The sequence below is a fragment of the Anomaloglossus baeobatrachus genome, chromosome 6 (assembly GCF_048569485.1).
Source record: "Anomaloglossus baeobatrachus isolate aAnoBae1 chromosome 6, aAnoBae1.hap1, whole genome shotgun sequence".
Classification (NCBI taxonomy): Eukaryota; Metazoa; Chordata; class Amphibia; order Anura; family Aromobatidae; genus Anomaloglossus; species Anomaloglossus baeobatrachus.
The window spans coordinates 46,095,059-46,121,755 of record NC_134358.1 but is presented as its reverse complement, the minus strand read 5'-3'; positions in this window follow the sequence as shown (position 1 = coordinate 46,121,755).

Below are 26,697 nucleotides of genomic sequence, written 5' to 3'. Positions count from 1 at the left end.
TCTTGAGTAACAGCAGCTGAGGATCAGATAATATATTCATAGTTATCCCCTCCCCCTGTTAGGATTAGCATAAGTATTATACAATCGATTTAATGTTTGACTTGCAGGACCTGTGCAGAGGTCATAGCCATGTGGCCAGAAGGGGTGGAGCCTCAGGGAACAAATCTAATATCAGGAAGCAACATATTTCTGCTGGCTGAGGCTCCACCCCTTCTGGTCACATGGCTATGACCTCACACAGGTCCTGCAAGTCAAACATTAAATTGATTGTATAATACTTATGCTAATTCTAACAGGGGGAGGGGATAACTATGAATACCCCCCCAGATATTATCTGATCCTCAGCTGCTGTCACTCAAGAAGCTGATTATTTTATAAACTTTACTTGCTTGGATTTCAAAACCTAAACATCCGAGCTGACCACTACAGGTATGTATAGACTCAGCCTAATGCGGGCGTCACACGAAACGATATATCGTGCGATATGTCGGCGGGGTCACATCGTAAGTGACGCACATCCGACATCGTTTGATATATCGTAGCGTGTGACAGCTACGAGCGACGGTGAACAAGCAAAAATACTCACCTTATCGTTGCTCGTTGACACGTCGCTCATTTTCAAAAAGTTGTTTCATCTTCTCTGCGCCGGTTGTTCATCGTTCCCGGGGTAGCACACGTCGCTCCGTGTGACACCCTGGGAATGATGAACACAGCTTACCTGCGTCCCGCCGGCTATGAGGAAGGAAGGAGGTGGGCGGGATGTTTACGTCCCGCTCATCTCCGCCCCTCTGCTTCTATTGGCCGGCTACTGTGTGATGTCGTTGTGACGCCGAACGCCCAACCTCCTTCAGGAAGTGGATGTTCGCCGCCCACAGCGACGTCGCTCAGCAGGTAAGTGCGTGTGACGGGGGTTTAACGACTTTGTGCGCCACGGGCAACTAATTGCCTGTGACGCACAAATGACAGGGGTGGGTACGATCGCTCGTGCGATCGCACGATAGATCGTATCATGTGATGCCCGCATAATAGTGCCAGTATAGCACTGGCTTTAGGTTATATAGATAAATCCTGGTGATTGGTTCCATTTAAAAATGATATTTGCCTTTCTCTAGACCAACACTACAGGATGATAGGTTGAATTAGATGACAATATGTATATGCCTTTATTTTTTCAAGTTTGCTATTTATATCATCACTTCATGGTGAAATGGTATCCTTTACTGTGTTGGATTGTACATTTTTAGACTTCCCATTTCAGGAGTAATTTTCAGCAGTTTCCTTATCAGCAGAGGAAGAATTAAAATGACAAGTAGCAGCTCTATGCACAGTTGATAACACAGGATCCTCCAAGCACAAGAGATAATGTTGTGAAGGTGGTCTGAGCTATAGCTTGTTTGTTTAAGCGTAATAAGAATATCTGTGTATGTAAATAATTCAAATATACAGTTAGGTCCAGAAATATTTGGACAGTGACACAAGTTTTGTTATTTTAGCTGTTTACAAAAACATGTTCAGAAATACAATTATATATATATATAATATGGGCTGAAAGTGCACACTCCCAGCTGCAATATGAGAGTTTTCACATCCAAATCGGAGAAAGGGTTTAGGAATCATAGCTCTGTAATGCATAGCCTCCTCTTTTTCAAGGGACCAAAAGTAATTGGACAAGGGACTCTAAGGGCTGCAATTAACTCTGAAGGCGTCTCCCTCGTTAACCTGTAATCAATGAAGTAGTTAAAAGGTCTGGGGTTGATTACAGGTGTGTGGTTTTGCATTTGGAAGCTGTTGCTGTGACCAGACAACATGCGGTCTAAGGAACTCTCAATTGAGGTGAAGCAGAACATCCTGAGGCTGAAAAAAAAGAAAAAATCCATCAGAGAGATAGCAGACATGCTTGGAGTAGCAAAATCAACAGTCGGGTACATTCTGAGAAAAAAGGAATTGACTGGTGAGCTTGGGAACTCAAAAAGGCCTGGGCGTCCACGGATGACAACAGTGGTGGATGATCGCCGCATACTTTCTTTGGTGAAGAAGAACCCGTTCACAACATCAACTGCAGTCCAGAACACTCTCAGTGAAGTAGGTGTATCTGTCTCTAAGTCAACAGTAAAGAGAAGACTCCATGAAAGTAAATACAAAGGGTTCACATCTAGATGCAAACCATTCATCAATTCCAAAAATAGACAGGCCAGAGTTAAATTTGCTGAAAAACACCTCATGAAGCCAGCTCAGTTCTGGAAAAGTATTCTATGGACAGATGAGACCAAGATCAACCTGTACCAGAATGATGGGAAGAAAAAAGTTTGGAGAAGAAAGGGAACGGCACATGATCCAAGGCACACCACATCCTCTGTAAAACATGGTGGAGGCAACGTGATGTCATGGGCATGCATTGCTTTCAATGGCACTGGGTCACTTGTGTTTATTGATGACATAACAGCAGACAAGAGTAGCCGGATGAATTCTGAAGTGTACCGGGATATACTTTCAGCCCAGAATCAGCCAAATGCCGCAAAGTTGATCGGACGGCGCTTCATAGTACAGATGGACAATGACCCCAAGCATACAGCCAAAGCTACCCAGGAGTTCATGAGTGCAAAAAAGTGGAACATTCTGCAATGGCCAAGTCAATCACCAGATCTTAACCCAATTGAGCATGCATTTCACTTGCTTAAATCTAGACTTAAGACGGAAAGACCCACAAACAAGCAAGACCTGAAGGCTGCGGCTGTAAAGGCCTGGCAAAGCATTAAGAAGGAGGAAACCCAGCGTTTGGTGATGTCCATGGGTTCCAGACTTAAGGCAGTGATTGCCTCAAAAGGATTCGCTACAAAATACTGAAAATAAAATTATTTTTTTTTGGTTTGGTTTATTTGTCCAATTACTTTTGACCTCCTAAAATGTGGAGTGTTTGTAAAGAAATGTGTACAATTCCTACAATTTCTATCAGATATTTTTGTTCAAACCTTCAAATTAAACGTTACAATCTGCACTTGAATTCTGTTGTAGAGGTTTCATTTCAAATCCAATGTGGTGGCATGCAGAGCCCAACTCACAAAAATTGTGTCACTGTCCAAATATTTCTGGACCTAACTGTAGATGTAGTAGCATAATTATCTGTCTGTCTATGTAGCAATTGCACAGACCTATAATATAATCAAAGCTGTATAGCTTTGTATATATGAGTGAACAGATGTACAAACGATGGAAGTTTTTTAACGATGAGTAAAAGTCATATCAGTAATGTTCACACAAAAAGAATGTACAAGAAACAAAGATATGTTTTATAATATGCTGGGAGAAATTAGGGAGTGAAATACTCCTTACTCCCTTGTTCTAGCTTCAAGGTTGGAGATGCAAACTGTATAATTGGGTTTCTTCCAATACACGAGCTCAGTTGATGGCGCTGGCTGAAGGAGAGAACATGTCTGTGTGTTCATTGTCTGATACATTGATATATCAGCACTGATATACAGCTAATACGGCACCGTCTCTGGTTCCCTGTATGAAGATACCATTAGCAGTCTTCACCAAAATTCCTCCCTTGACAGTTTGGCGCCCATCATCGTGGGGCCCCACGGACGCATTGCCGACCTGTATACAGCTAATATGGCACCGTCTCTGAATTCCCTGTATAAAGATACCATTAGCAGTCTTCACCCAAATTCCTCCCTTGACAATGTCACACCCGATCTTCCTCCTCCTTAATGCACAATCACCTTTGCTTATTAGTAAAGATACTTTAAAGGGGTTGTCCGAGCTTGTCAGGAATCTTCAGGCATCTCTTGATTTAAGTATTTGATTTGTATACGTCCACATTCCAACAAGACAGGGCTGGCCTATTGGGTGAGACAGCACAAGTTTTGTTGGTATGTCACTACATGTATGCAAATAGCATACTCCAGTCACATCACCGCCGATATCAGAGAATCCTGACAGCATGCACACTGCACGCTGTGATGATTCATAAGTCTGCAGTAACAGCCAGACAACCCCTTTAATGCAAAAGATGCAGTTGAGGTTTGACCATTGTGGCCATGTACATGTGTTGTTTCTTTAAACAATAGGAAGTTAGTGTCACAGCTGTCTCTTTGTATTTGAGACTAGTGACAGGATCAGGACTACAGGAGTCTCTCATTGTCATCTGAGACTCTACATATTAAACATGTTTTCTTTTTTTGGCTGTGGCAAGGGTTAATGTCAGTTTAACTTGCCAGCAACTTATAACTCTTGGTCAAGTATTATCGGTTTCTGACTACTCCCAGTCCCTTTATATACCCTCTTCTTCTAGCAGAGGGTGCTGGTTATTGTTTTTGCCGTTAGGATTCTGGAGGTGGATGGAGCTGCTGGAGTCTTTGCTGTTGGTTGTGGTGTAGGCTGCAGTACTGGTGTCTGACTGCAGCCTTGTTGTTGGAGTTAGTCTGTTGTTGTTTTTCCCCCTGTCTGTATTACCTTCCCTTGGTTTGTTCTTTTAGTGCAGTGGTGGGAGTAATGATCCTTACCTTCCCACTCACTAGCCAGGGCTTGCTGCAGGGTCTCTTAGGGCTTCAGGTTCGTTCTCGGCGACAAGTGAGGAACCTGTATAGGGACTGGCTAGGAGTGCAGGGTACAGCAGAAGAGGTGTCCATCTTCCCTCGGACTAGCATCAGAGCCCACCCTGTTGTTAAAATATCCTCAGTATACCCCTTGTTTGTCTTGTTAAAACTCCTATCTGTTGTGTGTTTTTCCTCACGCCGGACCTTTCCTAAAGCGGGCTTTACACGCTACGACATCGCTACAGCGATCTCTTTGGGGTCACGGATTTTGTGACGCACATCCAGCCGCTGTAGCGATGCTGTTGCGTGTGGCACCTATGAGCGATTTTGCATCGTCGCAAAAACGTTCAAAATCGCTCATCGGCGACATGGGGGTCCATTCTCAAATATCGTTACTGCAGCAGTAACGAAGTTGTTCCTCGTTCCTGCGGCAGCACACATCGCTCCGTGTGACACCGCAGGAATGAGGAAGCTCTCCTTACCTGCCTCCCGTTCACAATGTGGAAGGAAGGAGGTGGCAGGATGTTCGTCCCGCTCATCTCCGCCCCTCCGCTTCTATTGGGCAGCGGTTCAGTGACGCTGCAGTGACGTTGCTGTGACGCTGAACGAACCGCCCCCTTAGAAATGAGGCGGTTCGCCGGTCACAGCGACATCGCAGGGAAGGTAAGTAGTGTGACGGGTCCGGGCGATGTTGTGCGACACGGGCAGAGATTTGCCCATGTCGCACAACCGATGGGGGCGGGTACGCACGCTGGCGATATCGGTACCGATATCACAGTGTGTAAAGCGGCCTTTAGTCCGTGTCTTGACAGATAGAGTCTACACAACCCTCAGTGGTCAGTATCAAAATTGCAAGATTGATTTTTTTTGTTTTTATTACAGATTGTTATTTGTAAAAAAAAATAAACAGTTGCCAAAAATAAATAAAAATAACACAAACCCTTATTTAAACAATAGGTCATGTTCTTCGGATCGCTTCCCTTTAAGCTGTATTATACTACTTGTCTGAATCCATTTCTGACATATTTGGTTGGATCTTGATCAACTCTGTGTGGGTCCGAGCCTGATCAGTAGAAGATAAAGCAGTCGAGGATAATGTGTCACTTTAGCTTTTCTCAGTTTGGCTCTTCAGTGGCTGCCTGGTTGGCAGACAGTCAATCCCAGCGGCTGTGACTGATGACCACTGCTGCCCTCGTGCACTGAACCATACTTTATTTACAGTCCCTGTGTTATATCTCTGCTTTGCTTCACACAGTGCAAAGATCTAATTTGCTCCCTTGGCCCTGTATCTACGTAACGTTGGCCAACACAGAGAAGCATTTTCCTGATTTGCTTTTGTCGATCCCTTATATTTTTGGTAGTCACAGACAATTTTAGCAGTGGTCAAAAAATATTTGCTCACGCAAAAGTGCTGGAGTGCGTTATACTTAAGTCAAACTGGTTGGATGCTCTGACGGGTGCAACTCAAGTAACGAGTACAGTGGAAGTCAATTGGCTCTTCACCCACATACAGCCAGCCATAAATACAGCATTTCTGGAGAAGGTGGGTGACTTTTGTTTGTGATTTTTACATACAGCAACCAAACAAATTGTTTTTAGCCCCAGTGAGAGCCACTGGGTCTCCTGGAAGCTGTGATGCCCAGAAATCTTAAAGAAGCCTTTAAGAGAGCCTTTAAGGGAGCATTTAAAGTTCCTGAAGTTCTTAGCTGCTGGGACATCTGGAGGCTGTGAACTCTGGCTCCCTTAAAGGCTCTCTTAAAGGCTTCTTTAAGGTTTCCAGGCATCACAGCTTCCAGGAGACCCAGTGACTGTTAACACTGGTAACCTTTAGGTTACCAGAGTTCAGAGACACCAGGTCTCAAGGCAGCTATCAAGCCAGTCACTTGAAAGGAGCCTTTAAGGTTCTTGGAGTTCCCAGCTGCTGGGAGATCTGGAGGCTGTAAACTCTGGTAAGAGATCACAGCCTTCAGAAGGCCTAGAAGCTGGGAACTCCAGGAACATTAAAGGCTCCCTTAATGGCTATCTTAAAGGCTTCTTTAAGGTTTCTGGGCCTCACAGCTGCCGAAAGAGCTGGTGGCTGGGAACGATGGTAATTTATGTAACCATTGTTCACAGCCACCAGGTATTGCACTGACAATGGAGGAGTAAAGTCAGTTCAGGAGGAGGTAAGTACACATTTTTTTTTTCTTCTGCATATTGGTGCTATTAAAAGACACATTTAAAAAACGATACAGTTCCTTTTCTTATTCCTGCTGCTCCACTGAATACTTATGTTTTTATTTTTTAAAAATCTGCCATACAGTTCCAGAGATATGGGTCTTTCTATTTGGTGCTAATGCTTAAGGTATTTTTCAAGGGGGTGTGGCTGACAGGGTTTTCTAGAGGGTCATGTCAATGGGCTGCTCTGCATAATTATCCCTTGAGCACCGCCCACTTAGCAAAGACCATAAAAATGAACACTAAATAAAATGGCTCACATCTCTGGAACCGTATTGCGGATTTACAAAACACAATAAACAAAATGGTCAGGGGAAAAGCAGGGAACATAAAAGAGACAAAACTGGGCACTTTTGACCTGGTGATAGATCCCCTTTAAGATTGGTTTTCCAGCTGTGGACATCTTCTTTAACAGCTTTGTGTTAAGGAACCCTTCTGACAAGTAAAGATTTTCCTTTTAAAGGGAACCTGTCACCATTTTTTTCCTTATGAGCTGTGGCCACCACCAGTGAGCCCTTATATACAGCATTCTAGAATCTATATATATAATTGCCTTATTCTGTCTGTCTGTCTTGCTCCAAAATTGTGTCCTTACGGTGACACAAAGCTGATTGGCCGCTGGGCTCGCCATGGCCCCGCCCCCCGCACGGATTGGCCGCTCGCCTCGCCTCGGCTCCGCCCCCCCACGGATTGGTCGCTCGCCTCAGCCTGGCCCCACCCTCCGCATGGATTGGCCGCTCGCCCCGGCCCTCCGCACGCATCGCCAGACATAACCTTGCGCTGCTGGGATCGTGACGGAGACGGTGTATGCTGGTACCTTAGTCCCTTAGTTACCCGATGTGTATCATAGTTACCAGCGTACACTGGCTCCCGGTACACATGTGCAGGGAGCCGCCATTATACTCCTCTCTCCCCAGGACTACTCCTCCTATTATAGTCCTCCTATTATACTCCTCTCTGAGTATAATAGGAGAACTATTATAGCATGGGGGATGGAGCACGATGGGGTGCGCAGCATGGGGGATGTAGCACGATGGGGGGTGCGCAGCATGGGGGATGTAGCACGATGGGGAGTGCGCAGCATGGGGGATGGAGCACGATAGGGAGTGTGCAGCATGGGGGATGGAGCACGATGGGAGGTGCGCAGCATGGGGGATGGAGCACGATGGGGGGGTGCGCAACATGGGGAATGGAGCACGATGGGGAGTGCGCAGCATGGAGGATGGAGCACAATGGGGAGTGCACAGCATGGGGGATGGAGCACGATGGGGAGTGCGCAGCATGGGGGATGGAGCACGATGGGGCTGCACAGCATGGGGGATGGAGCACGATGGGGAGTACGCAGCATGGGGGATGGAGCACGATGGGGAGTGCGCAGCATGGGGGATGGAGCACGATGGGGGGTGCGCAGCATGGGGGATGGAGCACGATGGGGGTGCGCAGCATGGGGGATGGAGCACGATGGGGGGTGCGCAGCATGGGGGATGGAGCACGATGGGGAGTGCGCAGCATGGAGGATGGAGCACGATGGGGAGTGCGCAGCATGGGGGATGGAGCACGATGGGGAGTGCGCAGCATGGGGGATGGAGCACGATGGGGAATGCGCAGCATAGAGGATGGATCACGATGGGGGCTGGGCAGCATAGGGGATGGAGCACGATGGGAGGTGGGCAGCATGGGGGATGGAGCACGATGGGGGGTGCGCAGCATGGGGGATGGGGCACGATGGGGGGTGCGCAGCATGGGGGATGGAGCACGATGGGAGGTGCACATCCTCCCCCCAACACACACACACAACACACCACACACACACTGGGAACCACAAACACCGCCCTACACAGACACCCACACACACAGACAACGCCGCACACACACAACACCCAACACACAAACACCGCGGCATACATAAATATACGCACATACCGCACAACACACATTGCACAAAACATACCTCCCCCCAAAGCACACCACACCCCACACAAACCGCGCAACACACACACACACAACGCTACAGACACACAGCGCTCCACAAACAACGCAACACACGCAACACACATACAACACCGCTCCTATCCCCCGCCACACCCAGACAACACCCAGAACATGTACAGCCCCTACACCAACACTTGGTAACTCACACAACAACATCTCTATATATATATATATAACAAAAATCATACATGAACTACACAATACGTAAATTCTAGAATACCCGATGCGTAGAATCGGGCCACCTTCTAGTACAGTATATAAGAGCCCAGGCATCTCTGCAGAACGTAAAAAAACACATTTATAATACTCAGCTAGGGGGGCGGTCTGGTCCGATGGGTGTCACTTATCTCGGTCCAGCAGCTCCTCTCTTCTTCTGATCACCATCTTCCTGCCCAACCCTGTGTGCATGACGCATCCTACCTCATTTACAGAGAGGCCTCCATTACGCACTTTGATCTTCCCTGCTGAGGCCAGAGCGAAGTACTGTAATGCGCAGTCGTGAGAAAAGGTCAAAGATCGCCCGCACATGTGCACTACAATACTTTGCTCTGCTTTCAGACGAGCAGATCATAGTGCGCATGCGCAGGAGAGCAATGGAGGCCTCATGCATCATGCACACGGGGTTGGAAAGGAGGACGGCAATCGCACAAGATGGAGGAGGTGCCAAACGGAGAGCAGCAACACTCATCGGACTGGACCGCCCCTTAGGTGAGTATTTTAAAGGAGTTTTTTACGTTCTACAGAGCGGCCTGGGCTCTTATATACAGTATTCTAGAATGCAGTATATAAGAGATCATTGGTGGTGGCCGCATCTCATAAGGGAAAATCTTGGTGACAGGTTCTCTTTAATGTTGGATTTTGGTTTACTGGTAGGGCTGAGTGGACCCGGAGTGTAAAAATCCGGATCCACGCATTTTCAAAGTTGCTTACATACTAACAGAGGCTCTGGCTGGCTGTAAGCTGTTCCCACGCGGCTGTACGCTGCTGCTGCCCGGGAGGCTCAAGCTGAGCAGAGTAGGAAACATCTCCAGCGCGGCTCATCCTAGGACTCCCAGTGCTCAATTCATGCACCAGGAGGCTCAGGCTGAGCAGAGGAGTACACATCACGGACGTGTGACACCCCACGGAGCACAAGATAGGAGCTTACCTCCATACCTTGTATACCCGTCGCCGGGCCAGTGGTTTGTGGAAGTTGTGGCCTGACCCGTTCCGTGGCCCTGTGGTGCACAATAAAGGGGACGCTAGCAAGGACTGTTCCTGGAGAGGTAGTCACCGGTTACGGTGGTGACTGGGGTCCCGGCCTCCTCCGCTGCGCACCCTTCCTCCGACCTTTCCTCCTCCAGGAGTGGAACGGATGATGTCGACTATGCCACCTGTGGTGTGCAGCCATGGATAAGGCCGCTGCTGCATGGTACCTCGCCGGGGGAGATGTTGGGGTGCAGCCAGGAAGATATCGCTCCCCACAGGCGGAGCAGCCCCTGGCAGGGAGAACGAAAAACTGGGAATCACCAGATCACAAGGCGACGACAATCAGAGTTAGAGTCACTGGGTTGCGGGTTTCAGATCTATCTTGTTTACTCATAGTTCTTTCATATTCTGCAATGACTCTGTGTCGTTCCCAGGCAGGGCAGAGGTTGAGTCCTGTAGAGCAGCCTGTGGGCTTTCTTCCCCTGTGCTCTCGTGTGGTGGTCCCCTCCTTGTCTCTGGAGCTCTTGGGACCCATTACTCTGCCACCCGAAGCTGCAGGGCTCTGTACATCATCACGGCTAGCCACCTCTCCCATTCCAGGTCTCTGCAGGCTAATGGACCTGCAGCCTCCAAACTGGTGCTGTCCGCTCACTCAAGCATAGGGGTCCTCAGCCATCCACTCGCCTGGTCCCAGGTAAGGAAAGGGTGTATGAACCGAACTGCACTTGGTGGTTCCTCTGCTCTGCCTCCCTGAGAGAGAGGGCTTTCAGATAGCTGATCACTGCATGTTCTCTCTCTGCTTACACGCAACGACATCGCTGACGAGATGTCGTTGGGGTCACGGAATTCATGATGCACATACGGCCTCGTTAGCGACGTCGTTGCATATGACACATACAAGCGACCGCTAACGATGCAAAATACTCACCAAATCATTGATTGTTGACACGTCGACATTTTCCAAATGTCGTTGCTGATTTTGGACGCAGGTTGTTCGTCGTTCCTGAGGCAGCACACATCGCTACGTGTGACACCCCAGGAACAACGAACAACACCGTACCTACATCCTCCAGCAACGAGGTGGGCGTGACTTTCATGCGGCTGCTCTCCGCCCCTCCGCTTCTATTGTACGGCTGCCGTGTGACGTCGCTGTGAAGCCGCAATGACCTCCCCCTTAGAAAGGAGGCGGTTCGCCGGCCACAGCGTCGTCGCAAGGTAGGTAAGTCCGTGTGACGGGTACTAGCAATATTGTGCTCCACAGGCAGCGATTTGCCCGTGACGCACAAACGACGGGGGCGGGTGCGATCGCTAGCGATGTCGCTGCGTGTAAAGCACCCTTCTGTCTAGTTTTACTAGGTGACATATTGATTGTAAGAGTTGTGTCAAAATATAAGATTTCTAAAATAATGGTACAATGTCCGGAGCAGAACTCCTGAAGGACACTGAAAGGCTTCACTTTTGGTTTTAATTTGGAGCCATCTTCTGACAAGTAAGCTTACAACCGGGACCTAAATAAATAATTTGTATGTTCACGTCAGTCAGGAGGTTTTCATTACTCCGCTGGTAAACAATTCCTAGTAGGATACACTGACTCTTTATTGTAGTCGATGCACACGAAATATGAGAGGAGACATCGGCTGTTTGTTTTCTAAAATGCTTGACTTGGAGCGGAAGACTTCACGTACGCGGAGCAACAAACAAAACTGCCGTGATTTATGGAGAAGGGGAAATTTTGGGAGAGATTCGTGTACAATGTACTTTTTGGCACAAAATAATATGGAGGCTCTAACAAAAATCTACAGGGAAATGGTGAATATACCGTAATCATTTCAAAATCAGGAGATAAAAGGGAACCTCCAGCCTTCAACATCAATTTTTTTAACCCCTTCATGACCAGACGATTTTCCATTTTTCGTTTTTGCTCCCCTCCTTCCGAGAGTCGTAATTTTTTCATTTTTCCGTCAATCTTGCCATATAAGGGCTTGTTTTTTCGCGGGACGAGTTGTGCTTTTAAATAAAACCATGGGTTTTACCATATAGTTTACTGGAAAACGGCAAAAAAAATCCAAGTGTGGAAAGATTGCAAAAAAAAAAGCACGATTGCACGATAGTTCTTGGGGTATTTTATTTACCGTGTTCGATATATAGTAAAATTAATGTGTTTGTGTGATGCCTCAGGTCAATATGAATTTATAGACAGCAAACATGTATAGGTTTATGTGGCGCCCTGGACAAGCCAGGTCGTCACAGGTACTACACCAACACACCCCACACCCCGGCTAGGCACACCTAAGTCAAACACAAATCCTTGTTGCCTTCCTCCAGGGGCTGATGTCCACACCAGGGGGTGGGCCAGGCGGTTGGTCCCGCCTACCGAGGAGTTCACAGTCCTGGAGGCGGGAAGAGTTTCAGAACAGTTTTAGAGAGTGAAGTGGTAGGAGAGGAGACTGACCGTGTCCGGGTGTGTGGCCCGGGCACTCAGCAAGGTTGGCAGACGGTGGTGACCGTCTGCAGGAGAGGCTGATTGGAGTGAACCGTAAGGACCGGGGACGGGCGGTGGCCCGCCGGTACCGGATCGCGGAGTGAAGAGAAGCCAGCACCATTCGGCAGGGCCTACGGACCCCGACCAGGCTAGGAGTCGCCGTAAGACCGGTCAAATCCGTTAGTGAAGGGAATCTCCGGGGTTTCCCAGCAGCCAAGACCCGATTGAAGGCAACAGCTCACACTATAGAGGGAAACACAGTCACCGCCAAGGCTACAGTTCCCAGGGCCAGAGCCTGCGGGCAAAAGGGGCTCCCTCAGCATCCATCCAAGCTGGGGAGCGGGTTACCGGTGGGAAGCCATTGGAACCGTAAACACAACACAGGTGCAGTGAAAGGCAGTCACCATCAACCTGCCAGGAGGAGAACAACCGCAGCCGCCTGTGGGACCCATCCATCCAGCCGTTTGTTTGACCTGAGACTCTGTGTGAATTACTGGCTGAATGAGTACCACCGTGCCGTGCGGCACAGCGCTGCCCCCGCGACCCTGCACCTCACCAGGCCCCGTAACCCGCCTGCCATCCCTAAAACCCTCACTGGGGCCCCGGGACAACCAATCCCCTATCCACGGAGGGGAGAACCAACATCCAAGCTGCTCCCTGTCATCGCTCCCGGGATCCCCGTCCAGAGCAGCGGTGGTGTCACAACTTCACCACAACCGTGGGTGGCGTCACGGACAATATCTCCCCAAACCACACACCAACCCCACCTTTCACTCACGAGCGAGGAACGCCGCTGGAGTCCCCGGGATCTGGCCCACCGCTCGAGCCACCACCGAGCAGCAGCAGCAGTAGCCGGACCCGAGCAGTGGGTGAGCGCAGTGTCCCCTCCTCCGCCCGCGACAACTTGGCGTCACGAACAGGATCTTACCGCTCTGCCGTCTGGTAGAGGTGCGCCTTGTGACCGCCGGAGGTGTCCAGCTGAAAATTTGGAGAAGCCGCCATTTTGGGCGCGAAAAGTCCCCGCTCGAGCGTCTTCCCGAGTAGTGAGGCGTGAAAACCAAAACCCCGCCCCTGTAGAGGAGGAGCTGGAAAAAGACTAAGGGGGACGGATGGCGTCTGGCCGCATGTAGCCCGCGGCTGTGGAAGCAGGGAAGCCGGGACTCTGCGATCTTGTGGTTCCTGGAAGGCGCCATGGCTGATATGCACAGTCCGACCAACAACCCCATGGTCCCCGCGCCAGGCACCGCGGCGTGGGTGAAAGACCGGACCGCCCCGCTGAGTAACCGTCTGCAGGCCCGCATGCAGCTCGTCCTGGAGGAGTGGGAAGCCGACATGGCGGAGGTGGTGGCTGCTATGCGAAGACGTGAGGTGGAGAGAGATATGGAGGAGCGGGTAAGAGACCCACGCCCCTGTATTCCCGAGGGATCGGCCACTGCGGCTGAGGGGTCCGGCCTGTACCCGCTCACCCTGTCGCCTTACCCGCTACCCGTGTTAGCCTCTGCCGCCCTGCCACTAGGCCCGCTACCCGCCCATTCGGTAGCGGTACCCTGCCTGTCCGCCCGAGCGGACCAATCGGCTGCAGACGCTCGGGGCCACCCTGAACCGCTCCTGTGGAAGCCGCCGAGACCGCGGCCCCTTAACGAAGACGTATCAGAGGCCCCGGCAAGGATTGCACCTGGCGCTGAGCTTGAGCCCGGGACTTTAGCGTGGATGAAGGCCAGAGTAGTTGAATTCAACCACCGCCAGCAGAACCAAATATACCTCATGATGGAGCAGTGGACCAATGAGGTAGAAATGCTGATTGCGACTGCCCCGATGTCTGGGATGGGAGCAGATGTGATGGAACCGACGGGTGACCCACGCCCCCATGTCCTACCAGCACCGGCCACTGCGGCTGGGGGGCCCGGCCCAGTCTCGGCCCTCGTATCATCCCTGCCATTACCTATGGGACGCCTCAGCATTGATCAACCTGACCTGCTGCCCCGCGCTATCACCGAAAAACCTGGCATGCTGAGTGCCGGAAACCCGGAGACTGCGGCAGCTGGCGGCGACCTGCCTGGCGCAGAGACAGTTGATAATGACTCTGGCACCGGTCCCCCCTCTGAGTTCGAGGAGGCGAGTGGGCGCCTCCACTATGAAGGAGAGCCGGTGGTTTTCTATAGTCCGCGCAACTGTGGGAATGGATACCGGGCGCCCCTCTCCCAGCAGGCCTGCCACTGCATGTTCGAAATGTTGGTAGCAGAGGATGAGACCACCTCAGAGGAAGAGTCAGGGAGATGGCAGCGGAGCCCCGCCGCAAGTTGTCCCCGTTGGGACCACCTGTACCAGTTTGAAAGTTTTGAATGATAAGTAAAGAAATCAACCGAAGAAGTTTACCTGATTGAACCATGATTGAACCGGCCGTTGACGGCAACTGTTGTCCCCGTAGGGACTGTCTGTAAACCTTGCGTAAGGAACTGCTTACGGACAAGCCCGAGAACTTGCAGGGCAACCACAAACTTAGTGGCATGTAAATAAAAATGTTAGTTGGCTGGAACCGTTGCTGCCTCCGGAGAGGCTGATTTGGGAGGATGGGCCTGGAGGAAAGAGATGGCCCAGGCCAGCCACTACCGTAACCGGTGGCAATCCTCCGGGGGTTCAGGGGTCCCCATGGACGCGGGTCCCCTGAAAGAGACAGAACCCGCTCGGGCAACTTGGTGCTGGACTGGGGTCAAGGGGTGTTGCCCGCTTCTTAGGGGCAGCATCAGGGCCAGGTTGTTTGGGTGGGAGAAGAGCGGAAGCCGTACCGTTGTAAAATGTCTATGATGCTTTTACATGTTTTACCGTTTTATTCTTTTTCAGTTGTGAAAATAAAACCGGTGATGGACGGTCTGCATTTTACTAAGGGGGAATGTGGCGCCCTGGACAAGCCAGGTCGTCACAGGTACTACACCAACACACCCTGGCTAGGCACACCTAAGTCAAACACATCCTTGTTGCCTTCCTCCAGTGGCTGATGTCCACACCAGAGGGTGGGCCAGGCGGTTGGTCCCGCCTACCGAGGAGTTCACAGTCCTGGAGGCGGGAAGAGTTTCAGAACAGTTTTAGAGAGTGAAGTGGTAGGAGAGGAGACTGACCGTGTCCGGGTGTGTGGCCCGGGCACTCAGCAAGGTTGGCAGACGGTGGTGACCGTCTGCAGGAGAGTCTGATTGGAGTGAACCATAAGGACCGGGGACGGGCGGTGGCCCGCCGGTACCGGATCGGGGAGTGAAGAGAAGCCAGCACCATTCGGCAGGGCCTACGGACCCCGACCAGGCTAGGAGTCGCCGTAAAACCTGTCAAATCCGTTAGCGAAGGGAACCTCCGGGGTTTCCCGGCCGCCAAGACCCGATTGAAGGCAACAGCTCACACCATAGAGGGAAACACAGTCACCGCCAAGGCTACAGTTCCCAGGGCCACAGCCTGCGGGCAAAAGGGGCTCCCTCAGCATCCATCCAAGCTGGGGAGCGGGTTACCGGTGGGAAGCCATTGGAACCGTAAACACAACACAGGTGCAGGGAAAGGCAGTCACCATCAACCTGCCGGGAGGAGAACAACCGCAGCCGCCTGTGGGATCCGTCCGTCCAGCCGTTTGATTGACCAGAGACTCTGTGTGAATTACTGGCTGAGTGAGTACCACCGTGCCGTGCGGCACAGCGCTGCCCCCGCGACCCTGCACCTCACCAGGCCCCGTAACCCGCCTGCCATCCCTAAAACCCTCACCAGGGCCCCGGGACAACCAACCCCCTACCCACGGAGGGGAGAACCAACATCCAAGCTGCTCCCTGTCATCGCTCCCGGGATCCCCGTCCAAAGCAGCGGCGGTGTCACAACTTCACCACAACCGTGGGTGGCGTCACGGACAATATCTCCCCAAACCACACACCAACCCCCCCTTTCACTCACGGGCGAGGAACGCCGCTCGAGTCCCCGGGATCCGGCCCACCGCTCGAGCCACCACCGAGCAGCAGCAGCAGTAGCCGGACCCGAGCAGTGGGTGAGCGCAGCGTCCCCTCCTCCGCCCGCGACATTTACTTTTATCTACAAAAAAGAAGTTTGTCCAAAAAAACTGGCTGGCTTAATTTTTGCATCTCAAGCTGACGTTTTTAACGGTACTATTTTTGTGCAGATGCGCCATTTTGATTGACTGTTATTGCATTTTGTGCAAAAATTGCGATGACCAAAAAACTTAATTTTGGCGTTTGGATTCTTTTTGCCGCTACGACATTTACTAATCAGGTTAATTGATTTTATATTTTGATAGATCGGGCATTTCTGAACGCGGCGATACCAAATGTGTGTATATTTTTAATTTTTTTATTGTTTAATTTTCAATGGGGTGATTTGAACTTTTAGGTTTTTTAATTTTTTTTTTCCACTTTTTTTATTTATTTTACTAGTCCCCCTAGGGGACTTTATGGATCCACTATCTGATCGCCTGTTCATTTCTGCTGATCAGAGCTCCACAGCTCTGATCAGCAGAAATGCAGCATTCCATTTATTCTGACAGCGCAATTTAAGGGGTTAACAGGCGCAGGTGATCGCTGATCCACCCACGCCTGTTAACCGCACATATCTGCTGTTCAAATCGGCGGATATGTGCAGGAATCACCCCAGATATGATTTAGGATGTAACGGAACGTCCTAGGTTGTGAAGGGGTTGAGCTAAATAAATCCAAAAATTTGTGTGAATTAATTTTCCAGATAGATCTTGATCGCAGTTGGAGCTTTAAATACTCTGCATAGACAAGATAAAATTCTGTCTATCTCCAGCCACCACCAGGGGGAGCTGCTGAGCTCAGTGCATACTGCCTCTAGTGGTGGCTGCAGGTAAACTACATTTTATTATGTCATTCTGGGGCTATTGTAATATCCTGCAAGGCTTTTCTCTGCCAGATGCAGGCGCTCCAGTGGATCGTCATTGATTGACTAACCATGGGACAACCCCTTTAAGGGAGCCTCTGCTCTTTGATCATGTAATCAGGAGCAGGTTTACAAGTCATCTAGTAATAATCTCCTGCTGATAAAACTGTATTTTTACCAAAACTACAGCAAGCAGCCCAGTAAGTGAAACATTACTGGAATCAGAGTCCATGTCTTTACATCTTGCTGTTCTCAGATAAGTGGCAAAATCCGTAGTGAGACAACAGAAGAGTTCAAAGCAGTGGGTCGCGTGTAACACCATGCCCTCCCCGCCACCCCACTGCCGCCCTATGTCACCTCTTCTGTATATGCAGGATGTGAAGAGCTCCGAATATATTGGTAGAGGAGGGACCACCAGAATCTTTTTCCACCAATCAGCATGTGAGACAGCTGTGCAGAGGGTCCGTACAGCAGAGCGGCGGGAGAACTGGAGAGAGGCGAGAATGTGATGTTCTTTCTTTTTTTCATGTATATGAGCTTATACTGTATATAGGGGGCTATGTGGCACTCATGAAGTACATTGGAGGCTATGTGGGGGCTCAGAGTATATAGCATGCTGTGTGGGGGCTCATAGAGTATATAGGAGGTTGTGTGGGGGCTCATAAAGTATATAGAGGGGCCGTATTTGGTCTAGAACTGTATATATGGGTCTGTGGGGGCTCATACTGTATATAGGTGGTTATTTGGAGGTTCATACGGTATATAAGGGGCTATGTGGGACTTATACGGTATATGGGGCCTACATGGGGTTCATAGAGTATATAAGATGCTGTGTGGGGGCTCATACAGTATATAGGAGGCTGTATGGGGGCTCATACTGTTTATTAAATGCTGTGTGGGGCTCATAGAGTATATAGGAGGCTGTATGGGTGCTCATACTGTATATAGGGGGCTGTGTGGAGGCTCATAGAGTATATAAAGGGGCCGTGTCAGGGCTCGTACTGTATATACAGGTCTATATGGAGGTTCGTACTATATATAGGGGGTTATGTGGAGGCTCATACAGTGTATAGGGAGCTATATAGGGCTCATAGAGTATATAGGAGATTGTGTGGGGCCTCATAGAGTATATAGGAGGTTGTGTGGGGGCTCATAGAGTATATAGGAGGTTGTGTGGGGGCTCATAGAGTATATAGGAGATTGTGTGGGGGCTCATAGAGTATATAGGAGGTTGTGTGGGGGCTCATAGAGTATATAGGAGGTTGTGTGGGGGCTCATGAAGTATATAGGAGGTTGTGTGGGGCTCATAGAGTATATAGGAGGCTGTATGGGGGCTCATACTGTATATAGGGGGCTGTGTGCGGGCTCATAGAGTATATAGAGGGGCCGTGTGAGGGCTCGTACTGTATATACAAGTTATGTGGAGGTTCGTACTGTATATAGGGGGTTATGTGGAGGCTCATACAATGTATAGGGGGCTATATGGGGCTCATAGAGTATATAGGAGGCTGTATGGGGGCTCATAGAATATATAGGAGATTGTCTGGGGGCTCAGAGTATATAGAAGGTTGTGCAGAGGGCTCATAGGGTATATAGGAGGTTGTGTGGGGGCTCATAGAGTATATAGGAGGTTGTGTGGGGGCTCATAGAGTATATAAGAGGTTGTGTGGGGGCTCATAGAGTATATAGGAGGCTGTATGGGGGCCCATACTGTATATAGGGGGCTGTGTGGGGGCTCATAGAGTATATAGAGGGGCCGTGTGAGGGCTTGTACTGTATATACAAGTCTATGTGGAGGTTCGTACTGTATATCGGGGGTTATGTGGAGGCTCATACAGTGTATAGGGGGCTATATGGGGCTCATAGAGTATATAGGAGGCTGTGTGGGGGCTCATAGAAGATATAGGAGGTTGTGTGGGGGCTCATTGAGTATATAGAAGGTTGTGTGGGGGCTCATAGAGTATATAGAAGGTTGTGTGGGGGCTCATAGAGTATATAGGAGGTTGTGTGGGGGCTCATAGAGTATATAGGAGGTTGTGTGGGGGCTCATTGAGTATATAGGAGGTTGTGTGGGGGCTCATTGAGTATATAGGAGGTTGTGTGGGGGCTCATAGAGTATATAGGAGGTTGTGTGGGGGCTCATTGAGTATATAGAAGGTTGTGTGGGGGCTCATAGAGTATATAGGAGGTTGTGTGGGGGCTCATAGAGTATATAGGAGGTTGTGTGGGGGCTCATAGAGTATATAGGAGGTTGTGTGGGGGCTCATTGAGTATATAGGAGGTTGTGTGGGGGCTCATAGAGTATATAGAAGGTTGTGTGGGGGCTCATTGAGTATATAGAAGGTTGTGTGGGGGCTCATAGAGTATATAGGAGGTTGTGTGGGGGCTCATTGAGTATATAGAAGGTTGTGTGGGGGCTCAGAGTATATAGGAGGTTGTGCAAAGGGCTCATAGGGTATATAGGGCAGTGCCAGCATACCTAATTCTGCTCAATATTAATTCATTCAATTAATATAATTATAAAATAATAATTATAAATAATATGTAAATAATACTGAGGATAATTAATTTCAGCCTATTGGTTCGGCCCTCCACACTAGTCATAGTCTCTCATGTGGCCCCTCTTTAAAATCAATTGCCCACCCCTGAGTTTAGTAGTTACTCACACCTTTATAGATGGATATTGTCAGATAGTTCGTATACATACAAGCACTTTTGCAATTTGCCACTTGTTAAAATCTGCAGCCATTGTTTTGTTTACAGCTGATTCACTTAGAGACCGACCACCTCTGCTATCTAGCTTGTAAGTGCTGTGCTGAAGTTTGCCGCATTTAGAATCTATTATTTATTTATTTATTTTACTCAATTCCACAGCGCTTTACAGGCGCAATAGCAGCACACTCCAGAGTTCCTGGACAACTTCAAAACATGCTTTAATAGAAAAGAGCTTGTAAGCGCTGCACGTGTTCTGCTGTCTAGCAGTGGTGGTCGGTCAACAAGGCGACAAGCTGTAAACAAAAGAAAAGTGACATGTGTTGTCCGGATCCGCACACATGGATTACTAATTCGGTGTCAGACTCTGTTCACATTGCTGAGTTTGGGAGGCAACCTGGTATACCTTAAGTGCTCAGCTCTGGACATCGGCTGAGTTGTTTCACTGCTCTCTGCTGTGCAGGAGTTAATCCTTTTTGGAGCAGTGTGCAACTCTTCTGAGAGCTGAGCTGCTAATTACCATCCACAGCTAGTCTCTTCCTATTTATGGCTGGGGAGTGTAGTAGGACACCGCCGAAGATAGTTTCAGCGATCCCGGTCTCAGTAGTTATTTTGTTTATGGTGAACTGCCGTTGCTATTCTGCGTGGTGTTAACATTCCCCTGTTGTGAGTTTATTCCCTACTCGTTTCTTTATTCCCATGTACACATATTGTCCCTTCTTTGTGTTTGAGTGCAGTGTGTACAACGTTTTGTCCTCCCTCATCTGTGTCTTTTCTGTGGAGTTTTGTTTCTGGGTTTCCAGCAAGCTCCCTGGGTGGGGGGAGTAAGATCAGGGCACAGACAGGAGACAGGGCCATGCTGGGGGCTCAGACCTGGTCACCATCAAGCCTACCTCCAAGATAAGGGATAGCACAGGTTTTTGAGTCTGAGGGCCAGTTTAGGAACCCCTGTTCTGTCATTACATACTCCATGACAAAAAGTCTTAAAAGGGTGGTTCACCAATATTTTTTATTTTCTAGTTCGATATTATATTGAGAAACAATGTTTCTCTCAAGTACCTTGTGTTGGCAATAGTGCCTGTGTCAGGCGCTATTGCAGACCGCTGTTCCCCGCTCCGGTGACATCACGTCAAGTGCCACACACGTCACATCCCTGCGGCCGGCCACAGTCTTCCTGACTCACTGAGCTGACGGCGGTGTTTCACCGCTTGTCACAGCATAGCGCGCCTACTGCTTGCAGCGTTCTGCTGTGAGGGAAGAGGGAGCAGGGAGCAGATGGGCTGTGATGAGCGGTGAAACACCGCTCACAGCTCAGTGAGTCAGGAAGACTGCAGCCGCCCGCACGGATGTGACGTGTGCGGAACTTGACGTGACGTCACCAGAGCAGGGAACAGCGGTCTGCAATAGTGCCTCTCACAGGCACTATTGCCAACACAAGGTATTTGAGAGAAACATTGTTTCTCAATATAATATCGAACTAGACAATAAAAAATATGGATGAACCACCCCTTTAATATTTCAAGAACAGATTAATTTTTTAATAAGCAGAAAATTGCAAAATTGCTTGAATTTACAAGCTCTATCTAAGACGGGAATGACCCTTTTAAACCCAAAGCAGTATCCAATACTCTCCCAGGCTCCCTCTAGTGGTCGCTCCAGGCTGCAAGACCTTTATCTTTCAGCTCTCTGTATCAGAACAATGCAACCAGCGACTCCATTCAACTCCCTCTGGCTGTGTTTTTATGGCCAGAGACATACCAGGGAAATATAAGGGGCACGAGCCCCTCAATTTGGCGATCAGTGGGGAACACAGCCGGTGGGACCTCTACATGATCATTTAATTTAAAAGCATAATACCCCTTTATTGGCATCATTAGATATTCATATATTTAGGTTTTTTTGTTTATATACAACAACAAAAAACACAAAAGTAAAGAAAACGTCTCTGCACTAAAGACAATGTTTTCTGTAAATTATTGTTTTGTAAATAAATGACTATTTCTAATAGGAAACGCTATAAATATAATCAGATATGGGGGGTTTTTTTCGCCTTAATTTGCCCAGAGAGTTAATTGGAAACACATGACACTTCACTTATTACTTATTTCTGAACGTCTCCTGCCAAGAGTCAGATTGGAAATGTGAATGTTTATTCTCTAACAAATCCGCTTTTTACAGACCGAGTTCACTTACTTTTAGACACAGAACTTGTATGAAATCAAAACATCCAGTATTTCCCATCACAAGTTCTTTTCTTTTTTAAAAAAAGTTTGTAATATAAATATAATGTAACAGCTTTATAAATGATTTATTTGGTTGATGGTGATGCAAGAACGGCAAGACTTCCCTTACGAATTTCCTAATGTCTTCTTGGTTCTTACATGAATACTCGGGTGCCTATACTTTCATCATGGGTTGCATTTATGAGGAGCAACACGGTGTATGATCAGAGCCAAGGGGGTCTTTTGACGTCATCTATTTGAGTACGGAATATTGGCTAAAGGTGCATTTGTACTGCCTGATTATTGGAAACGAGGACCGCTTGTTCCCGATAATGGTGCACTGTAAACAGGCTGTCAATTACGCAACGAATGAGCAAAACACTTGTTTGTCGACTGAAATAATTTTTTTAAGATTGCTTAATGTGGACCTGTCATATCCCCAAACACTATAAAACTGCAAATATAATAGAAGGCTGCCACACCACCGCTGCACTGAAAACCTGGCTACCGCAAGGAAATCACTGACAGCCGCCGTGTCACGGCTCTGTCTCCCCATCCACATGGCTGGGGGGTGGATCCTTCTCCCGGGCCTCACTTCCGGAGCTTGGATGCTTTAAATACTGTCATCTCCGATGAACCAGCGCCGGCTATAAGCTTAGCGCTGCTTTGCCTGTGAGTGCTGGTCCCTGTAAGTGTGTTCCTGATCCGTCCCATCTCTGTGCCCTCGGTCTCTGTCTGTGTTCTGTCCCCTAGTCGTTCTGCATTCCTCTGTCCCACCTCCTTCCGTCTCACAAAAGTCCCGGTTGTTCTCCCCTCTCCTACCTCCCCACTCGGTTGCTTCCTCTGGTACTGACCTCAGCCTGACCTCGACCCTAGCTTTGCTCATTCCTCCGGTCTTCCTTCTCCCCGTACTGGGTATGACCCGGTCTGCCCGACCATCCCCCACTTCTGCTTTCCAGCTGATGCTCAGCACACTGGGAGTTCCCCTCCTGGCTTATTCAGCTCCGTGTAGTGTATTTCCCTACAAGACTCCAGCTCCCCCTAGTGGCAGCCTGACACGCCGGCTCAGCAGTGCATTGGTACAGAGCCGGATGTCAGTGAGTGCTGGAGTGAAGTTACAGCCATCAATCACTACTGTATTTCCCCAAAAATAAGACCTACACCAAAAATAAGCCCTAGCAGTATTTTTTGGCCTTTTTAAAGTATGCTTAAAATATAGCCCTACTCCAAAAATAAGCCATAGCAGGATTTATAGACTTTTTTGGAGTATGTTAAAATATAAGCCCTACTCCAAAAATAAGCCTAAATTTCGATTCATCATACTAATAGTATCTTGAAATAGAGTTTGGGAGCCCTTTCAGAATATATAATTTTTATTGCTGTCCCATTGTGTTGCTGTAAACTACATAAAGTTTCTACCTGTGTGTGTCGGCTAGGTAAAAGAATGTTAATGCAAAATGAATATTCATCCCTTCACCAGCCCATCCCTCTGCACTGGCATCCGTGATTGGGGCAGTCTGTCTGCTGTATTACTTGCCCGTTATTGCAAAATGAATATTCACCCCTTTCCTCCACCCATGCCTCTGTGTCGGCATCAGTGATTGGGTGCAGACTGCCATAAAACCACAGCCAGGGTGAGTTGAATGGAGTCGCTGGTTGCATTGTTCTGATACAGAGAGATAAAAGATAAAGGTCTAAAGGCCCAGTCACACTAAACAACTTACCAGCGATCCCAACAACGATACAACCTGATAGGGATCGCTGGTAAGTTGCTAGGAGGTCGCTGGTGAGATGTCACACTAAGCGACGCTCCAGCGATCCCACCAGCAACCTGACCTGGCAGGGATCGCTGGAGCGTCGCTACACGTGGAAGCATGTTGCGCTTGGTAACTAAGGTAAATATTGGGTAACCAACCCGATATTTACCTTGGTTACCAGCGCACACCGCTTAGCGCTGGCTCCCTGCACACCTAGCCACAGTACACATCGGGTTAATTACCCGATGTGTACTCTGCTACGTGTGCAGGCAGCAGGAGCCGGCTTCTGTGGACGCTGGTAACCACGGTAAACATCGGGTAACCAAGAAGCCCTTCCCTTGGTTACCCGATATTTACCTTCGTTACCAGCGTCCGCCGCTCTCACACTGCCAGTGCCGGCTCCCTGTTCCCCTAGCCACAGTACACATCGGGTTAATTACCCGATGTCTACTCCAGCTACGTGTGCAGGGAGCAGGGAGCCGGCACTGACAGCTGAGAGCGGCGGACGCTGGTAACGAAGGTAAATATCGGGTAACCAAGGGAAGGGCTTCTTGGTTACCCGATATTTACATTGGTTACCAGCGTCCACAGAAGCCGGCTCCCTGCTCACTGCACATTCAGTTGTTGCTCTGTCGCTGTCACACACAGCGATGTGCGATTCACAGCGGGAGAGCAACAACTAAAAAATGGACCAGGACATTCAGCAACAGCCAACGACCTCACAGCAGGGGCCAGGTTGTTGCTGGATGTCACACACAGCAACATCGCTAGCAAGTTGTGCCTCAGCAGCGATGTTGCTAGCGATGTTGATTAGTGTGACGGTACCTTAACAGACTAGCTGAGCATGCATGTGTATACAGGGAGTTGGTAGGAATACCTGTGGGATGAATGAGTATGTAAGTGTCGGTGTCAGAAGCTTATTCCTCTCTCACCCTTATAGAGAATGCATGCATGCTCAGAGAAACTGAGCATGCATATGTATAGAAGATGTTGGTAGGAAGAGCTGTCGGACGAATATGCATCTAATGTTGATGTCAGAAGCTTATTTCCCTCTCACGCTTATAGATAATGCATGCATGGTAAGACAAACTAAGCATGCATGTGTATAGAGGGAATTGATAGGAAGAGCTGTGGGATGAATGAGCATCTGAGTATTGGTGTAAGAACCTTATTCTCCTTTCACCTTTATAGAGAATACATGCATGTGTGGTGCCCCTGAGGCTTCAGTCGCTACAGAGTATTGCACCTTTTGTTAGGTGTGATATTCACCTCAGGTAAGGAGGAAGTTAATCACCGGTGTTCCACATTCACACATTACATACAGCTTAGGAGCCTTATCTCTGCGGAGCTGTGCTAGGGTAGGCAGGGGAGTGGCCATCACGAAGCATGGGAATTCTCGGTCACTAGGACAACCAGCTTTGGGGCAGGTTCCACTTGGGGTAGAAGAGGAGCATCACACACACAATCACTAGTCAGTCTACCCGGGACATCAGTCCTGGGACACAACACCACTTCCATCTCTCTTGATAGGGTCTAGGGCTGGGGGTGCTACCGCTCAGCCTAGGTGCCTCACAGCTACAAGGACCACTCTGACAAGGGACTTTCTTCTTCTCTCCAACATCGGTGACTACCCATCACAACGGGTGACCGGTATTACCCGGGTGAGCGGCACAGCACAACGAGTGAGTAAACAACCTGGAACCGCAGCCATAGACTCTCTTAATTACCGGCACCGACGTTCCGCTCCTCAACGCCTGCCATTACTACCCTTCTCATCATCCTCCCCGGGGCTTACTCCACCTGTGGGGAGCGATACCACCCATAGCTGCTACCACCATCTGCCCCGAAGGACAGCGACAGCAGCGGCGGCCCATTCCCTGGCCACATACCACAGGTGGCATCACGACATTCATCCCACTACTACCCCCATCATCCTTCCCCAGCCATCTCCTGTACGCCTCAGGGCAACGGAGCCGGGCTAGGCCGCCTGTGTCAAGTGACAGTCGATGGCTCGGCGACGAGTAGGTAAACCGCCTGCCCGTGGGGCACTACACATGCTCAGACAAACTGTGCATGCATGTGTATAGAGGATGTTGGTAGGAATAGCTGTCGGACGAGCTATAGCTTCATTTGAGCCAATAGATCCACATGAACCCCAGTGGTGGTAAATAAAATGAAATGAATGAAGAAGCAGCTATGAGTGACGGGGCCAAGGTAAGTATCCATTAGCACCTACCAGAGAACCTGCCATATGCAGCAAATGTATACAATGCCACATACAAGTGTTCATGTCAGACACTTGATATCAACAGCATTCCTCAATATGCCGGGGAAGGGGCTGCTATCTGGCATATTGACCGCTTGCCATGACAAACTCATTACATCCATGGCATACATACATAATTCGCTTTACTGCATTACTTGTCTTGGCAGCAAACTGAGAAGGACAAACTGCGAAACATTTCTCAGCAATATGGAACTGATTTATCGTTGTGGCTTCTGCGAATGTATTTCACATAATACGGATATAAAAATGTAAGATCCAATTACAGCTGCTAGAAAATGCATGTACCTGACTCACCCTCTTCTCTTTGAGGGTCTTGTTTCCGCAGGATAGATGTCAAATAAGCGCCTTTCTGTAAGTTAAAATTGGCAGACCGAGACTGCATAAAAGAGGACAGGGGACACTATCCTTCAAATGGGGCAAA